A 15,780-nucleotide genomic window follows, 5' to 3' on the forward strand; every position below is an offset into this window, starting at 1 on the left:
AACACTCAGACTTTGAGAGACAGATTGATTGGACATGTTGGAAGCTGTGCAAAACAGCAGTGCGATTTGCTAAAGTGAACTATTCTAGGCACAGTGTCAGTAGCAAGAGTGCAATTGTTGGCTGTGAGTGAGGAAAGGGGAACTCTTCCTCTGTTAAGCTGTAATTTAGTAACAAGATCTAACATGATTTATGTTCACAAACGTCTCGCCATGACTGAACGTGAGATTGTGCTTGTGTGGTCACTCTCTAGTCTCACACGAAAGAAGAAAGAAAAAAAAAGTGATGGTCAGTAAGTAAAAATAGTTGGATCTAGGGTCTACTACTATAGGCCTACCACTGCACTACCTTCTTCTTCTTCTTTGTTTGAATTCCTCCAGTCAGGAGAACTGCTAAAGTTGCAGAGTGAGGTCAAGAATGAATAGTCACAAGGTCACAGGATAACAACAGGCTAACAACGGGATAACAGTTAATAGAACTACATAGCTGTACGTTTGTTATGTATGTCGAAAAGAAAGCTCAGAGATGCATTATGAAACAGAGAGAGGTTTTTCCAGTCAGAGAGGGAGATAGTGGAGTTGCAGCAGGATCCAAGAAGAGTGAGTCTGGTGAAGCATTCGGGTGGTGTTGTACCATGACTAAAACTTAAAGTTTTACTGCACAATAAACATACAACGTAGGTCCTGGTATATATTATGGCCGTTAAACTTACTTTTAATTTTGAAATTTATGTCGTTTCATAGTGTCGTGTCATAGTGGTCTAACATATCTAAATTAAACATTATTAGGCCAAGTAAAAAAAGAAACCACTTTCTCGTCCTCGCGCGCATCGATTTTGGCCGCCGCATCAATTTTTTTACTATTTACTATTTTCAAGATGGCGCTGAAAATACCAAGAAATTCATAATTCTCGTCCCAGCCCGCTCCCCACCCGCATCGATTTTCAGTTGCCGCATCGACTTTTTTGATATTTACTATTTTTTTCGGCCGCCGAAAAAAAAAAAAATCAACAATTCACCTACCAATCGTGATGTCTTATTTCTCCCGCCTTCGTCCTCTACTTAGCTGTAGTACAGCTGTAGCTTCTCTATGGTGCGTATGTAGGCCTAATAACGCATGCATTTCACACTGCAAGCTAGGCAAGGAGGAATGACCCACAAAGCAGTTGAACTGTTGGTGGATGGGCGGGCCTGGGCTGTGATGTACAGCGCACTCGGTCGTGATGTAGACAGGACGTACTTGAGCACCTTCTGTACATTTCTCTCGTGCTGTTGCCCGCTTCATGTGCTGCTAGATTGATTGCGCAATGTAACCACAAACCCCGTTATAACGAGATCCGTGGGACCGGCGATATTACCTCATTATAACCGGTACCTCATTATAACCATACTCATTAAAAACAAAGAAAAACATAAGCATGACGTCATACACCCCATCAATGAAACTTAAACATATCCTTTGCGTTGTTATTACACAATTATTGAGCGTTGAGAGAATAAAGGGAGATTTTGTGAATTAGACGAAGAAATAGAGGCTGAAATGATAAGTTAATTCTTTACTGTAATTCTTGTTTGTTAAGCTTTTTCTAAACACCAGCGCAAATATGGGGGCAAATATACTGTAGAGTAACATACAGGCCTTGTTTACCGTAACTTGCTAGGTATTTTTACGCTGTTGGTGCCCAGCGGGAATGCGATGATTTCATGAATTATGAGCTCCTTTGTGGAGACAATATGAGCTCCCTCGTGGAGACGATATGAGCTCCCTCGAGGAGACTTGGTATGCATTTAATATTCTTGTTTATATCTCTTTAAGATCTATAATGTTTGTTTTATGTTATAAGTGCTGTCTGGGGCAAATTATTTGTATAGGGCCCCATTTCTCTCTCTCTCTCTTCTTTCGATCTTTAAAATAACAACAACAACAACAATCATTTCGGCTGTAATCTTGTACACATGTACAATGTATGATCGTTGCGCCCAAATGGATTAATAATGCGTTCTTTATTTTCTTCCGAAAATCTCTTCGCGTTTTGTACGACCGTTCTTGAAAATATGTGACAGGATTGAATGTGGGAGGTTGTCATCCTGTTTACGCAAATCTGTACCAGATCTATTCAAACTAATAAATGCGTTTGTTTCTTTTTCTGATTAGGTTAACATGCGTCATTCAACTTTTTTACGCTACTGTCACCTGGCAAGATCGCGATGATTTAAGAGTAACATACGTGCGTTGTTTACCGCTAACTTGCGAGGTATTTTATGCTGTTGGTGCCCAGCGGGAATTCAATAATTTCATGAATCATTTGGGTGTAATTTTATACAATGTATGATCGTTGCGCTCGAAGGGATTAAAAATGGGTTCTTTATTTTCTTCTGAAAATCACTTCGCGTTTTGTACATCCGTTCTTGAACTGTTGAATGCGTTTGTTTCTATTTCCGAGCACCGATTAAGTAGGTTAACATGCGTTATTCAACAATTTTTACGCTACTGTCACCTGGCGAGATCGCGATGATTTCATTCATTATATCGGCTTTAATCATACACACATATTTAAATTATCATTCGTTAAATGATAATGAACACATCCAGATCTATTCAAACTAATACATGCGTTTGTTTCTTTTTCCGAGCACCGATTAAGTAGGTTAACATGCGTTATTCAACTATTTTCAGTCTACTGTCACCTGGCAGTATCGCGATGATTTCACGAATTATTTCTGCTTTGATCATACACACTCATATCTAAATTATCATTTGTTAAATGATAATAAACAAATCCAGATCTGTTCAAACTAATAAATGCGTTTGCTTCTTTTTCTGAACACCGATTAAGTGTAGGTTAACATGCGTTACTCAACTATTTTAACACTACTGTCAACCGGCGGGATCGGGGCGATGATTTTATTATTTCGCCTTTAATCATCCAAACTCATATTTGCTCAAAACCTGCAAAAGAACTGGAAGTCGGAACTAAAATTGGAAAGGATATAATGATGAGTTGCACACGCATTCCAATTGGCCATTTTCGGTCAAATTTTATTGTTGCTACATGAAAAGTTTTTGAATGCGTTATCTTTTTTTTTTTTCTCGTTGCGCTGTGGTCTGACCTCATATCACGCCACGTTTCTTGCGAAAAAGAAAACCGAATGATTATGTTCAATAATTAGTAGGAACATCGGAAGGTGTTCCTGTGTAAACATGGAAGGAACGGTTCTCTGCAAAACGGGAAAAGACGTGGATAGCGAGATTTCGGTTTCCAATGTTTCATTTGTCGCGTGTTTGAAAGCGGCAATTTGGTCAAGAAATGGAACCTCGTTGTATCCGATCAAATTGCTTATGTTTTTCTTTATCATGATTTACCGAAATTGTCCTCGTTATAACCGGAACCTCGTTATAACCGAACACGTTATAACTGATTCGTTCTGCCATTACACGCAAGGAAAACGGGACCGACGCGATCACCTCGTTATAAGCGGTTCCTCGTTATAACCGAGCTCGTTATAAACGGCCGGGGTTTCCCTGTAGTAGAGGAGACCAGCCAGCCAGCATAGCATGCGTTCTGGAGCTGGAAAAAAAAAATCGTGGAGTGATGGAGAGAACCGATCTCAAGCGCACGTGTGCACAGCGAACGGCTTTAAATAGTGAATAAAATAGTATTCAAGTGGTTCGTACTCTGTCTTTCAGTAAAAAGGAAATCAGGTGGTTGTTTCACAGGGTTGACAATTGGCAGTATACTGTATGCGGCATTTTAAATCCTTGAGCGAATAAGTTTTCATATGAGAAAAGATCTAACTCAGTAAGTTTGTGTTGTGTTGACAGGCAAAAATAATGCTATGCATTTCCAGAGATAATGGTTGGATTCATAGGTTCAACAAGTGATGCATATTAAAAATTTGTATATTTTATGTTAAAAAAATGTTGTTTTTTTTCCATACCCTTGATATGACTGAATGAATACAGTCACAGTGTAGTTAAATTGGTATACTTGTCATGCATAAACAGCAATATAGGCCTACGCAGATTTGGTATTAATTGTGCATCACTCAAATGATAAGTGGTTTAGGGCCTATTTCATTATCACACTATTCACACGTTTTAAGCACATTTATTACTTTCATTTTGACAATCCTCGAAAAAATAGTAAGATATCAAATAGTAAGGACCTCCCTCATCGCCTTGCTCAAAAAACCCGGACGAGAAACTACTTTCTTTTTTTACTTGGCCTTAGATATAAACATAGGGCCTATAGATTCTATCTAGACTTGTCTATACCATATTATCAGATGTCTTCAGTATAATACAGTAAGTAAATTTTAAGGCATACACTACAGAAAAAGCGGCACACGGGACTAGGAGTAGGAAAAGTGACGAAGGCGAATATCATATTGATTGCGATAGAAGAAAAATGATTTTTTTCGTTTGCTGGAACTCTGCCCAGAATGTCTGAATAAATGCAATTCATCTTCGGCTACCTTACTTTTTATAAGAACTCACACTCAGCTCAGTCAAAATGCAAACGTTATGATCCAGACCAGGGTGATCTAGCTGCCGTTATTGGAAATCTAACCGCCACACAACAGCACAACACAGTCAGTCCTAAACATTCCCTATTTTTAATGTTGCGCGCGCGCGATCAGCGAGGCGGCGCTGAACGGGACCGGAAGTGATCGCCCAGCCCGATTAGTTATGAATATTCATGAGTTCTCGTTTCGGGAGTAAAAAAAATCTGTTTTTGACTGTCAGTTATTGACGTCACCTTAGTTTCGCCTATTTACATGTCATGTAGGCCCTACCGATAAATGCCACTCTCCGTGATGTGATTAGGTGTGTACAGTTCTGGTCGAGGTGAGGATTAGCTTTTAACGTTTTGCGAGATATTCAGAAACCACTCTATGAGATGTCAAAGAGCATGCAGTTCTAAGGGGTATCAAAAGTTTATTCGATGAAAATCGGTTTTGAAATGGCTGAGATATCCAAAAACAAGGTGAAACAAAGAGATCCTAATAAAGTTGTAGCATGTCGCCTTTTATTGTTAGCACTTTTTTTATGCCTCCGCAACGAAGTGGCCGGAGGCATTATGTTTTCGGGTCGTCCGTCCGTCCGTCCGTCCGTCCGTCCGTCCCGTTTTGTTTTTGTCGATATCTCAAGAACCGTGTGGTGGTTTTACATCAAACTTGGTATGAGGGTATATCCTTGGGGGATAATACTTTGTGTGGATTTTAGGGTCACAGGGTCAAAGGTCAAAGGTCACAGGTTATTTTGTGAAAAAATAAATTGAAATTTCATGTTTTTCTCCATATCTCGCAAATGGTTCAAGGTATCTTCATGGAACGTAGTATATATGCTTGTACCGATGGGCAGTGATTATCTAGGGAAGTTGGGGGTCATGGGTCAAAGGTCAGGGGGGTCAAAGGTCAAGGTCAACTCCTCAAAATATCACTACTTTCCTTAAAATGCAATATGCCTAAAGGTTGTTTTTTTTTTTTAACTTGATGCATGGCATGTATTACCCAATATATATTTTTGGGGAAGTTTCTTGCCAAAAGGTCAAAGGTCAAGTGAAAGTGCTAAATTGCACGTCTTCCTCCATTAGTATCTCAAAAGTAACTCAAGGTATTATCATGAAACTTACATATTTATGCATGTTCTACCTAACAGTGATTCTCTTTGGAACTGTGGGGTCAAAGGTCAAAGGCCAGGTTTCGATAATACTATTTTACCATTTGATACTGAAATTATACTTTTTCTCAATACCTTGAAAATTACTCAATGCATAAACTTGTAAAAGGGTCAAAAGTCAAGTGAAAATCATCAGTTCCCCCAAATACCTGCACTCTGACGTTTTAATCATTCATCCAATTGAACCTAGTTCTAGGAAAGTGAACATTCAGCACATTTGTGGCAAACCTGTCATATTGATATTTCGCCAATTGTGTGAAACTGTCATCACACATTGTCAAGACAATGTACTATAGACCACTAGGAGAACCATGCATTATGGCGGAGGCATACACCAGTCGCCGTAGCGACATTTCTAGTTGGATATATCAGCCATTTGAAAACCAATTTTCATCAAATAAACGTTGAATCCTTCTTAAAATTACATGTCCTTTCATATTTCATAAGAGGCTTTTCATTACCTCACTTAGGAATGTTCAAAACATGAATCCCCACCTCAACCAGTACTGTACAGTCCCTTTAAGCCATGCGGATTGGGATGTAGATCACCTAAATGGGAGTAATGGGTACAATTAAGTGACCTCACTTTTTTCAATTTAAGATAGGCATATCGATAATCTCATTTTAAAAACAACAAATTAAATTGAGCGATGTCAACTTAATGTCTACTCATCTGCAGTCATGCTCAAACAAAGAATGAATTTGCGGAGTGTAATGTAAGTACAAATAATGATCGATCAATAATATTCATTGTATGAAAACACCACTTAGCATAGTTAGCTGTCAAGTCAAACTGTATGGAACCACCATTCTAAGGATTTAATAATCATTTGTGCATCACTGATATCCTATAGAACTTGATTTATCTCAATGAATTTATAGAAACCCAATTAACATGCCTGTTTAGTGCAAATTACTCTTTTTCTGCTCAACATGCGAAAACGTACGTGGATCGACCCCAAAGTGGCTTTACTGCATCTGCATGTGACTCGCGTAATTCCGTAATTTCAACTTCAAAAATCATTTGATCCTTATGAAGGTTCTTGTTCGACAGAGAGAAAGAAGAAAAAAAAACACAAGTAAATTATAAAGGGCAAATTCGTGATACACGTATCAGGACCCCTATTTGACAAACACTATGGCCCCTACAACAATGGAAAAAGACACTCAGTCTGGAATCAAGACTAACTTTCATTCAGCGGGGGGTCACGGCGGGAATACAATACTAGGGACACAATGCACGCTTTGTGCGGAAACAATGGGTTCGCAATCAGTCTATATAAATTATATATAAATTAATATATAAATATATGAATTTCCGCTCAAATACAACTCCTCTGTTATCTCCTTCAAGGAGATATAAATTCCGCTCAGAACTAATTTAAGCTAATTTACAGCAAAAGAATACAACTTTTTTTTTCAACTTTCCACTCATCTCTCCTCTGTTATCTCCTTCAAGGAGATATCAGTTCCGCTAGGAATTGATTTACAGCAAAAGAATACAACTTTTTCACAACTTTCCACTCATCTCTCCTCTGTTATACTCCTTCAAGGAGATATAAGTTCCACTCGGAATTGATTTACAGCAAAAGAATACTACTTTTTCTTAACTTTCTACTCATCTCTACTCTGTTATTTCCTTCAAGGAGATGTAAGTTCTGTTCGGATCTATAATTTACAGCAAAAGAATACAACTTTTTCTAAACTTTCCGCTCAAATACAACTCCTCTGTTATCTCCTTCAAGGAGATATAAGTTCCGCTCGGAATTGATTTACAGCAAAAGAATACAACTTTTTCACAGCTTTCCAATCCTCTTTCATCTTTGTCTCCTTCTATAGGAGATGTAAGTTCCGTTCGGAACTTATTACAGCAAAAGAATACATCTTTTTTTTTTTCAACTTTCCTCTAATCTCTGCTCTGTTATCTCCCTCAAGGGGATATAAATTACACTTGGAATTAATCTACAGCAACTGAGTACAACTTTTTTTCTCAACTTTCCACTCATCTCTCATCTGTTATCTCCGTCAAGGAGATACTAATACCGTTCTGAACTATTATTTACATCAACTGAACATCCCTTCTCAACTTTCTACTCATTTTTCCCCTTCATCTCCTTGGAGATATTTATTCCGCTCGGAGTTGATTTATAGCAAAAGAACGTATCCCCCTTTCTCAAATTTCATTCGATGTACAATGTATTTCATCTTTTACCCTTTTCAGTAGGCCTATGTAAGTTTTGCTAGGAATTGATTTACACCAAAAGAATTTTTTCTTTTCTTAGCTCTCCACTCATCTATAATCCTCTAATTGAAAACATATAAGTTCCTCTCGGAACGAGTTTACAGAAAAAAAACACACACACACACACACAAAATACAAAAACAAACACACACACACACACAAATTCATCCCCTTTTGTCTCATGACTTGCCACCCATCCTCTGTTACCTCTTTTAAGGTTCCCTATAGAAATATAATAGAGCAAGTTAATACCCCTTTTTCCTAAACTTTCCACTTATCCATCATCTGTCATCTCCTTCAAGATTTAATTTGTTCCTCCGATAGGAACTATCATTTGTATTTTATAGAAAAAGATTAAAATACAAAACTCCTTTTGAAAAAAAAACACACGCACACACACACACACACACACACACACACACAAACAAACACACACAAACAAACAAACAAACAAGCAAACAAACAAACACACACAAGAACTTTGCCTATATGAACCATCTCCCAACAGAATAGGCCTACTGAAGTAGTGATTCAAGGATCGAGGAACGGAAAACCATCTCGGTTTTGCAGTGCCGTGTCACGGCACTGCACCGTTTTGGTACTGTCGCCCTCTCCTGTTGGTACATCGGTGAATGGCCATCTCCATTCTGCTGAATTAAGAATGCGCGTGTACTACGTGAACATGTATGAGTGTGTGTCGTGTCTCGTCTACTGTCCCATCATCCCATCTCATGCCCATTGTACGGTCTGTGACCTCATCATCGTGAAACGATATAAAGTATCACTTTCTAATTTAATGTAGGACCTATTCCATTTAATTTTGATTAAAACTATAGTGTGTGGGGAGCTACTGTGGATCCTTGATATGCCTCGAGATCTATCGCGAGACTGACTCTTGACAAGGAGTGATTGTCACTGACCCATCGCATCGGTCGCAGCCAAGACGCAGCCCGCCTGAGCTCCCCGATAACTGTCGGTATGTCAAGCCATGGTCGCTGTGGTATAGTGCTGAGCAGCAGTCGACAGTACTAGTCTGCAGCTATAACTAACCTAACCGTTAGCTGTAACTTACTGTCTATTCCGTCGTAAAGTATTACTACTAGTAGTATGTTATTAGAAAATCACTGATTTACCTTGATTTACCTTGATGTTGGGCATTATTTATGAATGGCCTTATCGTTATGTACATTAATATATAAAAATGCGGCCGAACTTTGCCCCTCTGCACTGCATCCTGTTGAGCGTTGAGTGTTCTTCTTCTTCTTTAATCTTCAAAGGGCTATAGGCAGTATAGATATATAATGCAGCCTATCACGAAGATAAATACAACTTGTGTGCACGATGACTTTAAGAGAAGGGGTTAATCACAAGGTGTGATTTTAAGGTGGGTCATTAAGAGTTCATCATGTTCATTGAACTGTTCTTTGTTCAGCGGTCAGGTGAGACTGCACAAACTACAGAGCTTGGAAGTTTGTTCCACTCAGGTATGGATCTGTTGGAAAATGCAAATTTGTCGATGTTGCCCCTAGGGCGGTGTGTTTGGAAGCACATGTCGTGATTTTTCCTGGTTTTAGACGAGTTAATTGTAAAGAATGTAGCTAGAAGATGGATTGCAACAAGGTCGTTCATGATTCTGTACCATATACACAGCCCAGTCGCTGTGTAGGTAGCAACAGGGCTGTACAATCGGGACCACCAACCACGAAGAGAGTTCAACGATCGCATTGTGATCGCTTTGAATTTTGATACTTTAGATAATTTTTGTCACCTCAAACTCATCTAATACAATCTTCAATAATGAGACTCTAAATCTATGCTATCAATATTTAAATTCACGTTATGCAACTTACCGAAATTGATGATTATATCCAGCATGTCCAAACGGTACATTGTCTTTCACGCCAGGCCAATTTATATGTGATGTGAATGCCCTTTCAAAAGGTCGCGCTATCGACCGTGCTGCTACACTCAAGCAGCGCACGAACGCATAAGATCTCTCCGCAGCAGACGACGTTGGGCAGTAGGCCCTACGCAATACGATGTAGCTTCTGTAATACAGTACGTTCTCAACGCACACGCCACGCTCGCTTTGGAGCACTTCCGGTCACGCATGCGCACAATTCGCTGAGATGAAGGCGCCATTTTGAATTCTGCAACGACGAACCCCGGACGGTCAGGAATTGCGCCAGAAATTGTCATTTTTTTGTTCCACGGACTTATCGCGTACTAACAGCGTCTGGTCGGGCTATACACCATAGTAAGTCTGCTCACAGTACGTCGTGAAGATAGGCTGGGCCATTTCAACTTATTGATCATGCTGGTCACACTGCTCGTTCTTCTATAATCAGCTGTGACAAAGCAAGCTGCTTGGCGTTGAATCCTTTCCAGTTTTTGAATATCCGAGGCCATATGTGGGTCCCAGACACTACAGCAATATTCTAGTTGAGGTCGTACAAGGGACTTGTAAGCTGCCTCCCTGAATGACTGGGGGACTGGAGTGTTGCTGCAAATATTTTTTGCATTAGAAATCTCTAACTGTTAACACTGTTAGGGGCCTAATCTAACGATTCTAAGTAATGCACAAATTTTTTGCAGCAAGACTCAAGAGGATGCAGAGGGGGAATGAGTGACCTGCACCTCGTCATACTTGTAGTTAATGTTAAGGGTCAATGCATGTTTAATAAATCGCACAACGTCACTGAAATTCTAGTTTCTATGAAATCCCACTCACTTAAAAGATTCCAATGGAACTACAAGTCAGCTATCATCATCAAATGCGAATGATGCGGAATAGTTGTGCACTGAGCTAGGAAGGGGCCTGCACCTCGCCACCCCCCTCCAGTAGACAAAGCATGCAAAGACGGGTGTGGGTGACCGTGATGATACTGATAATTACGTATTCCATAAATTTTCAAGAAAAAATTCGGTTTTCACCTCAGTTTGCTTGGTTGTGGAAACTCTCCAACGGTTCAAGCGTACTGAACACAGTCCCGGGCATACATTTTTGTTCAGTGTGCTTTGTAGCAATTTCACGCAGTGTGACGATTTGACCGAAAGATCGGTCTGTATCTGGTCGTCGGGGATATGTTCCGTGAAGACTGCGTCTGGTTTCATGGATCCCCTCCTATACAGACCAAAGGCTGTAATACTAGCTCCTGTATTGATGCTCTGCCAGCGGTCATGCACAGACCAAATGTTACGATAAACCCAATTTCATGGTACTTTTTTACATTCAAACAAGTTTGACATGACATGACACATGCAGTAATATTTGGGATAACTTTCTCACATTGTGCAGGACTCGAAATACAGTAACTAGGTTAGATCGCAGAAATTTGTATCCATATCGCAACATCGCCGTTCGCTAGCAGTAAGTCGCCATTTTGAATCCTTTAGCCAATCACATGCGAGGTACATCTTTTAATAAAAACATGCAGAAATCTACCTCGCATGTGATTGGCTAACGGATTCATACGTTGAAGAGTTGTTACAATCGTATCGACAGGCTGGTACACATCTGTAGTTGTATCTTTTGTCATGAAAATTCTGCCAAAATGTTTGATGATTCATTAACCTGGTAAGCGCAATGCAATCTTGAAATGTTGATTTTGCTATTTTGCCGATCTATTGCTGTGAATTAAGCCCCGTCTTAACAGACCTTCTTCCTGGGCACGCCCAGACGCGCCCAGGTGCGCCCGGCGAAGATATACATTCCACAGATTCCATGAAACACAGAGTACCCCGTTTTAACAGGCATTGCTCGAAAACCTTCCCTTGGGAAGATACAATGTACGTTCTCAATGGCCCCGTCTTAACAGGCCTTCTGCGGGCGCGCCCAGATGTTCGCCGGCGAAGATTACATTCCACAGATTCCATAAAACACGGGTTATCCGCCAAGTGCCCCGTTTTAACAGGCATCGCTCAAAAACCTTCTCTGGGGAGAATACGCTCTCCTTGGCCAATCACATTACAGGTGCGCTGTTCAAAGCATTTCACATGCACATCATTGTCATTGCACTGTAGCATGTGCAAGTATGTATTGCTGACACAGGCATGTTGGAACTAGTTATCTACCAAGGCATTTCATTATATATTAGACCTACTGTTTTTCCTTAAAATTAATATGTTTAGTGTGAAAGCGCGTTTCTTTTCTCTTTTCATAGGGATCTTTCAAAAAGAAATAAAGAAAGTAGAAGTCATAAAATTGACAATTATGTTTAATCAAAGCACGTCTATTACCATTATTACTGTTCAACCCACAGAACTCGAGGAGTGTGACGACTGTATACATAATATATAGGTGTTACAAAAAGCATTTCACACTTTGGATCCTTGTATGTTTTCATTTCTTTAATTACCTCCAACAAAATTTTACCCTATTAAGCTATTGCTCATATCAATGCCAGTGTTACATGATATATAGTTTTTGAACTATTAAAGATCAAAAGCAGGATTTTTTTTGTTTTTGTTTTTTTAAAAAAGTACTAACAGTTAGTATGTGAGTACACACAAGCCCAACAGAAGTCGCCGTGCTTTGCACGGCGTACCGTCTGGGTGTGCTAATACATAGGGAGAGTTTGTGGATTTGTGTGGCGCAGTGCTGGTCACCTGACTTAGCGCTGGTCACGTGATGCCTCGGGGGCTACCCCGCGTCTACCCTGGATGATCGCAGGGTAAGGTTTCGCCCGAGGCTACCCAGAGGCTACCCCGAGGCTACCCCGAGGCTATCCACTGTGTTGCGTCTTAACAGACACAGGGGAAGATTCTTCACCTGAGGTTACCCCGAATTTTTCGAAGTTTTCCTTCCAACGCTATCATGATCAAGGAGAGGCAAGACAGTTTTCACCGCTTGACAATATTTAGAAGATATGCTCTATAAAGCGACCTACGCGATGTTCATTCAGGCTTTTCTCGCCTCAGCCGTCAGCGACTTTAGGATCCTTTTGTTGTAGCAGGTCACATGATAGTTTTGTGTGCAAAACAGTGCAGCTTGATCATGTGTCATGGGCTTGCTTACTGGTATAACTCAAAACAGAAAGCAAATTGCTTTCAATAATATTCGTATCGGTATGACACATTGTCCACAAGGGAAAGAGGAAAGATTTCTGTCTGCGCATTTTAGTCGTCAGACACATTCCATGGCTTAGTTTATTATCAAAACATCTCTCAATCGGACATTTATCGCAAATCTTTTTCATTAGAATTCGTATCGGGTATGACTACATTGTCCACAATGGAAAATAGGAAAGATTTCTGTCTGCGCATTTTCTCGCCTTGAGACACATTTCATGGTTTGAATTTTTACAAAAATATCTCTCAATTGAACATTTCTGGCAAATTGCTTTGATGATATTTCATACCGGGTATGCGTGGTTGGTATGGGCAGGACGAGGTCCTAAATGCATTTTAAAACGACTTTGTGTTCATCAACTGTACAGAAACACGCTTCTGGCTCAAATGTTTTTGCAATCACACGTTTTATGGCATTTGAGAAACACTTTACACATTTCTAACCCTATAATCTACACAATTTTGTATGTATCAGCTGCCCAGAACTCCCTGAAAGTTGTTTGTAAACCTGAATTCTTTGCCAGAAGTGAGTTGATAAATGCGCGTAAAGTCATTTTGAAACCATTAATTATATCTCAAATCCACCCATGCCAACTACATGATTTCTATCTGCTCCTTGAGTCAAATTGCACAATAAATGGAGCTGTGCAGTGACAGAGCCTTCCTTTCGACTTGTGACAGAGATGATGAATGCAACAACTCAAGAAACGTGATCAAAAAAAACAAAAAAACAAACATGTTTCAAACTGAGAAAGTTGTTAAGTGCAGCCTAGGATGTTGAAATGACAACTCCAGTGAATTTGAAGAGATTTGTTTTTAAGACTGCGAAGTTTTGTTCACTCTCTTTGCTTTATTAGACCACTGGAGCTCACTCCATAACATCCTGATTTTGCAGCAAACTTGAAAACATTTTTAACATTTTGTACAATCACTAAGGGTTTCTTCTACAAGACATTCTCCCCCCCCCCCCTTGCTATTATGTTTGTCTTGCCATGTCATGACTGATTTTTGGGCATGATTTACACGTAACTGAATCTGATCTTTTTACAGCACTTTGGTAAAGTTTTTGGACATGTTGTAGATACATGAATTCATCACCTATGCAAACTGCTACCCTTTTTGCAGTATATGTATTTTGTACAGTTGTTGGATGCAGTGCTCAGGTTTCATGGAAAATACTTTTTTCCCCAAATTTTATTACTGTATGTATCTTGTAGCAAATATTAAAAATGCAGTATTTCTATTGAAAGAATTACTTTTTAGTCCCTAGAATACTACAGTGACCTGTTTACAAGGTTGATATTTCTGATCACATTGAAAATCCAAAGGTAAATCTTTACAATGGTTACCCCAGGTTTACATCACTGTAAACCCCAAAGTGAGTGTTGCCCAAGCTTTGTGCTCAAGGAAAGGACAAATCTTGGTATTGTAATGAGGACATGGCATCAGTTTCCCAACTATTATCTTTGTAATCAATGCAGATCTTTGTGAGACTTCTAGTCTTTGATTTGATTTGATTTGATCTGATTTGATTTCATTTGATTTGATTTATTCACTGTAAATTCATGCAAAAAAAAAAGAGTACAGTAAAAGTATGACAGACAACATACAAGCATATAATCAACAGAAGAATATACTTAAAAAAATGGAAATACATCATGAGGAAAAGGGAAGAAAGCAAGAGAGAAGAAGTAGAAGAAAAAAACAAGCAATGAATATGTACGGTAGGATCGCCCATTCAGCTCTGTCTACGAAGACTTGGCTGTTCTTCCATGGTGTCCTAACATGAAATTGATATTGGGATAAAAAGATTCAAACTTGAAAAATTTGTATATCATTGGCAACAGAAAAAGAGTATATCGGCTGAGATGTGTAAAGAAAATAATCTTATACTCTGGACTATATCTTCTAGACTCTGGTTTGTTGATGTTGTTTTCTTTACACAGGCAATTGTGGATATGTGTACAACACACTGCTGATCACTCAAATCAAATTTTGTAGGTTTACATTGTACTCTTCATCAAGTCTTAACACCAACTAGATTTGTAGGCCCTATTATGGTGTGCATCTTTGCACGCAGTGATGTCAGACACTGCTGAGAGCCCTCTATTTGTCTCTAACCACTCTGAAAGGATTTCTATTATGGTTGTCATGGCACCCTAATGCACCTGATATTTACGAGAGTGTCACAACCATGGATTCAATTTCAAATTGATGGGGAAGTTATGAAGGGTGTTTATTTACTGCAAGTGAGAGGAATAGACTTGTCTGTATACATCTTTTGCAGAGCCAGAGGAGAGATATTGTGTCTAGTTGTGTGTTTTGTCAAGTGCAGTCAAAGCATTAGTACATACTATGATTGTTATCTGTATCAGATGAAACACGGATAATGAAGATGTTTAGTTGGTTATAAATTTGTCTTTATAAGGTTGTGTAATATGATGTACAATCATTATGCTCAGTAACATTGTGAGAAAAAAAAAAATTTTTGTGTGTTCAAAACAGCTTTTTATATTTACTTTGCAAAAGTGTTTCTGAGTAACTAACATTAATTAAAGTAGACTCATAAACTGAATGCTGAGATGAAGCATTTTGTGATGTAAATGGCTTGACAGTTAAGAATCATAGTTTGTACCATGATGCTAAACACATTCAGGCTAGATGTTTTCAAACAGTGCCAGACCAAGAAAGATGAGATCTTATCATCATCTTACTCATAAAATATTGCATATTGTCATTATGATAGACAAAACATTTTATATATGTGTTGACAGTTCAGAATCAAAGT

At 39.1% G+C, this 15,780-nt stretch overlaps 1 protein-coding gene across 1 annotated transcript in view; it reads right to left on the bottom strand.

The window, feature by feature from the left end:
• The window catches only part of LOC140244765 (gamma-tubulin complex component 3 homolog), a 33,439-nt gene extending 28,899 nt beyond the window's left edge, over window positions 1-4,540 (bottom strand). The window contains exon 1 of the mRNA XM_072324384.1: window positions 4,496-4,540. The gene's annotated coding sequence lies outside the window, so the exon portion shown is untranslated. The remainder of the gene's footprint in view (window positions 1-4,495) is intronic.
• Between the last annotated feature and the right edge of the window lie 11,240 nt (window positions 4,541-15,780).

The sequence above is a fragment of the Diadema setosum genome, chromosome 21 (genome assembly GCF_964275005.1).
Source record: "Diadema setosum chromosome 21, eeDiaSeto1, whole genome shotgun sequence".
Classification (NCBI taxonomy): domain Eukaryota; kingdom Metazoa; phylum Echinodermata; class Echinoidea; order Diadematoida; family Diadematidae; genus Diadema; species Diadema setosum.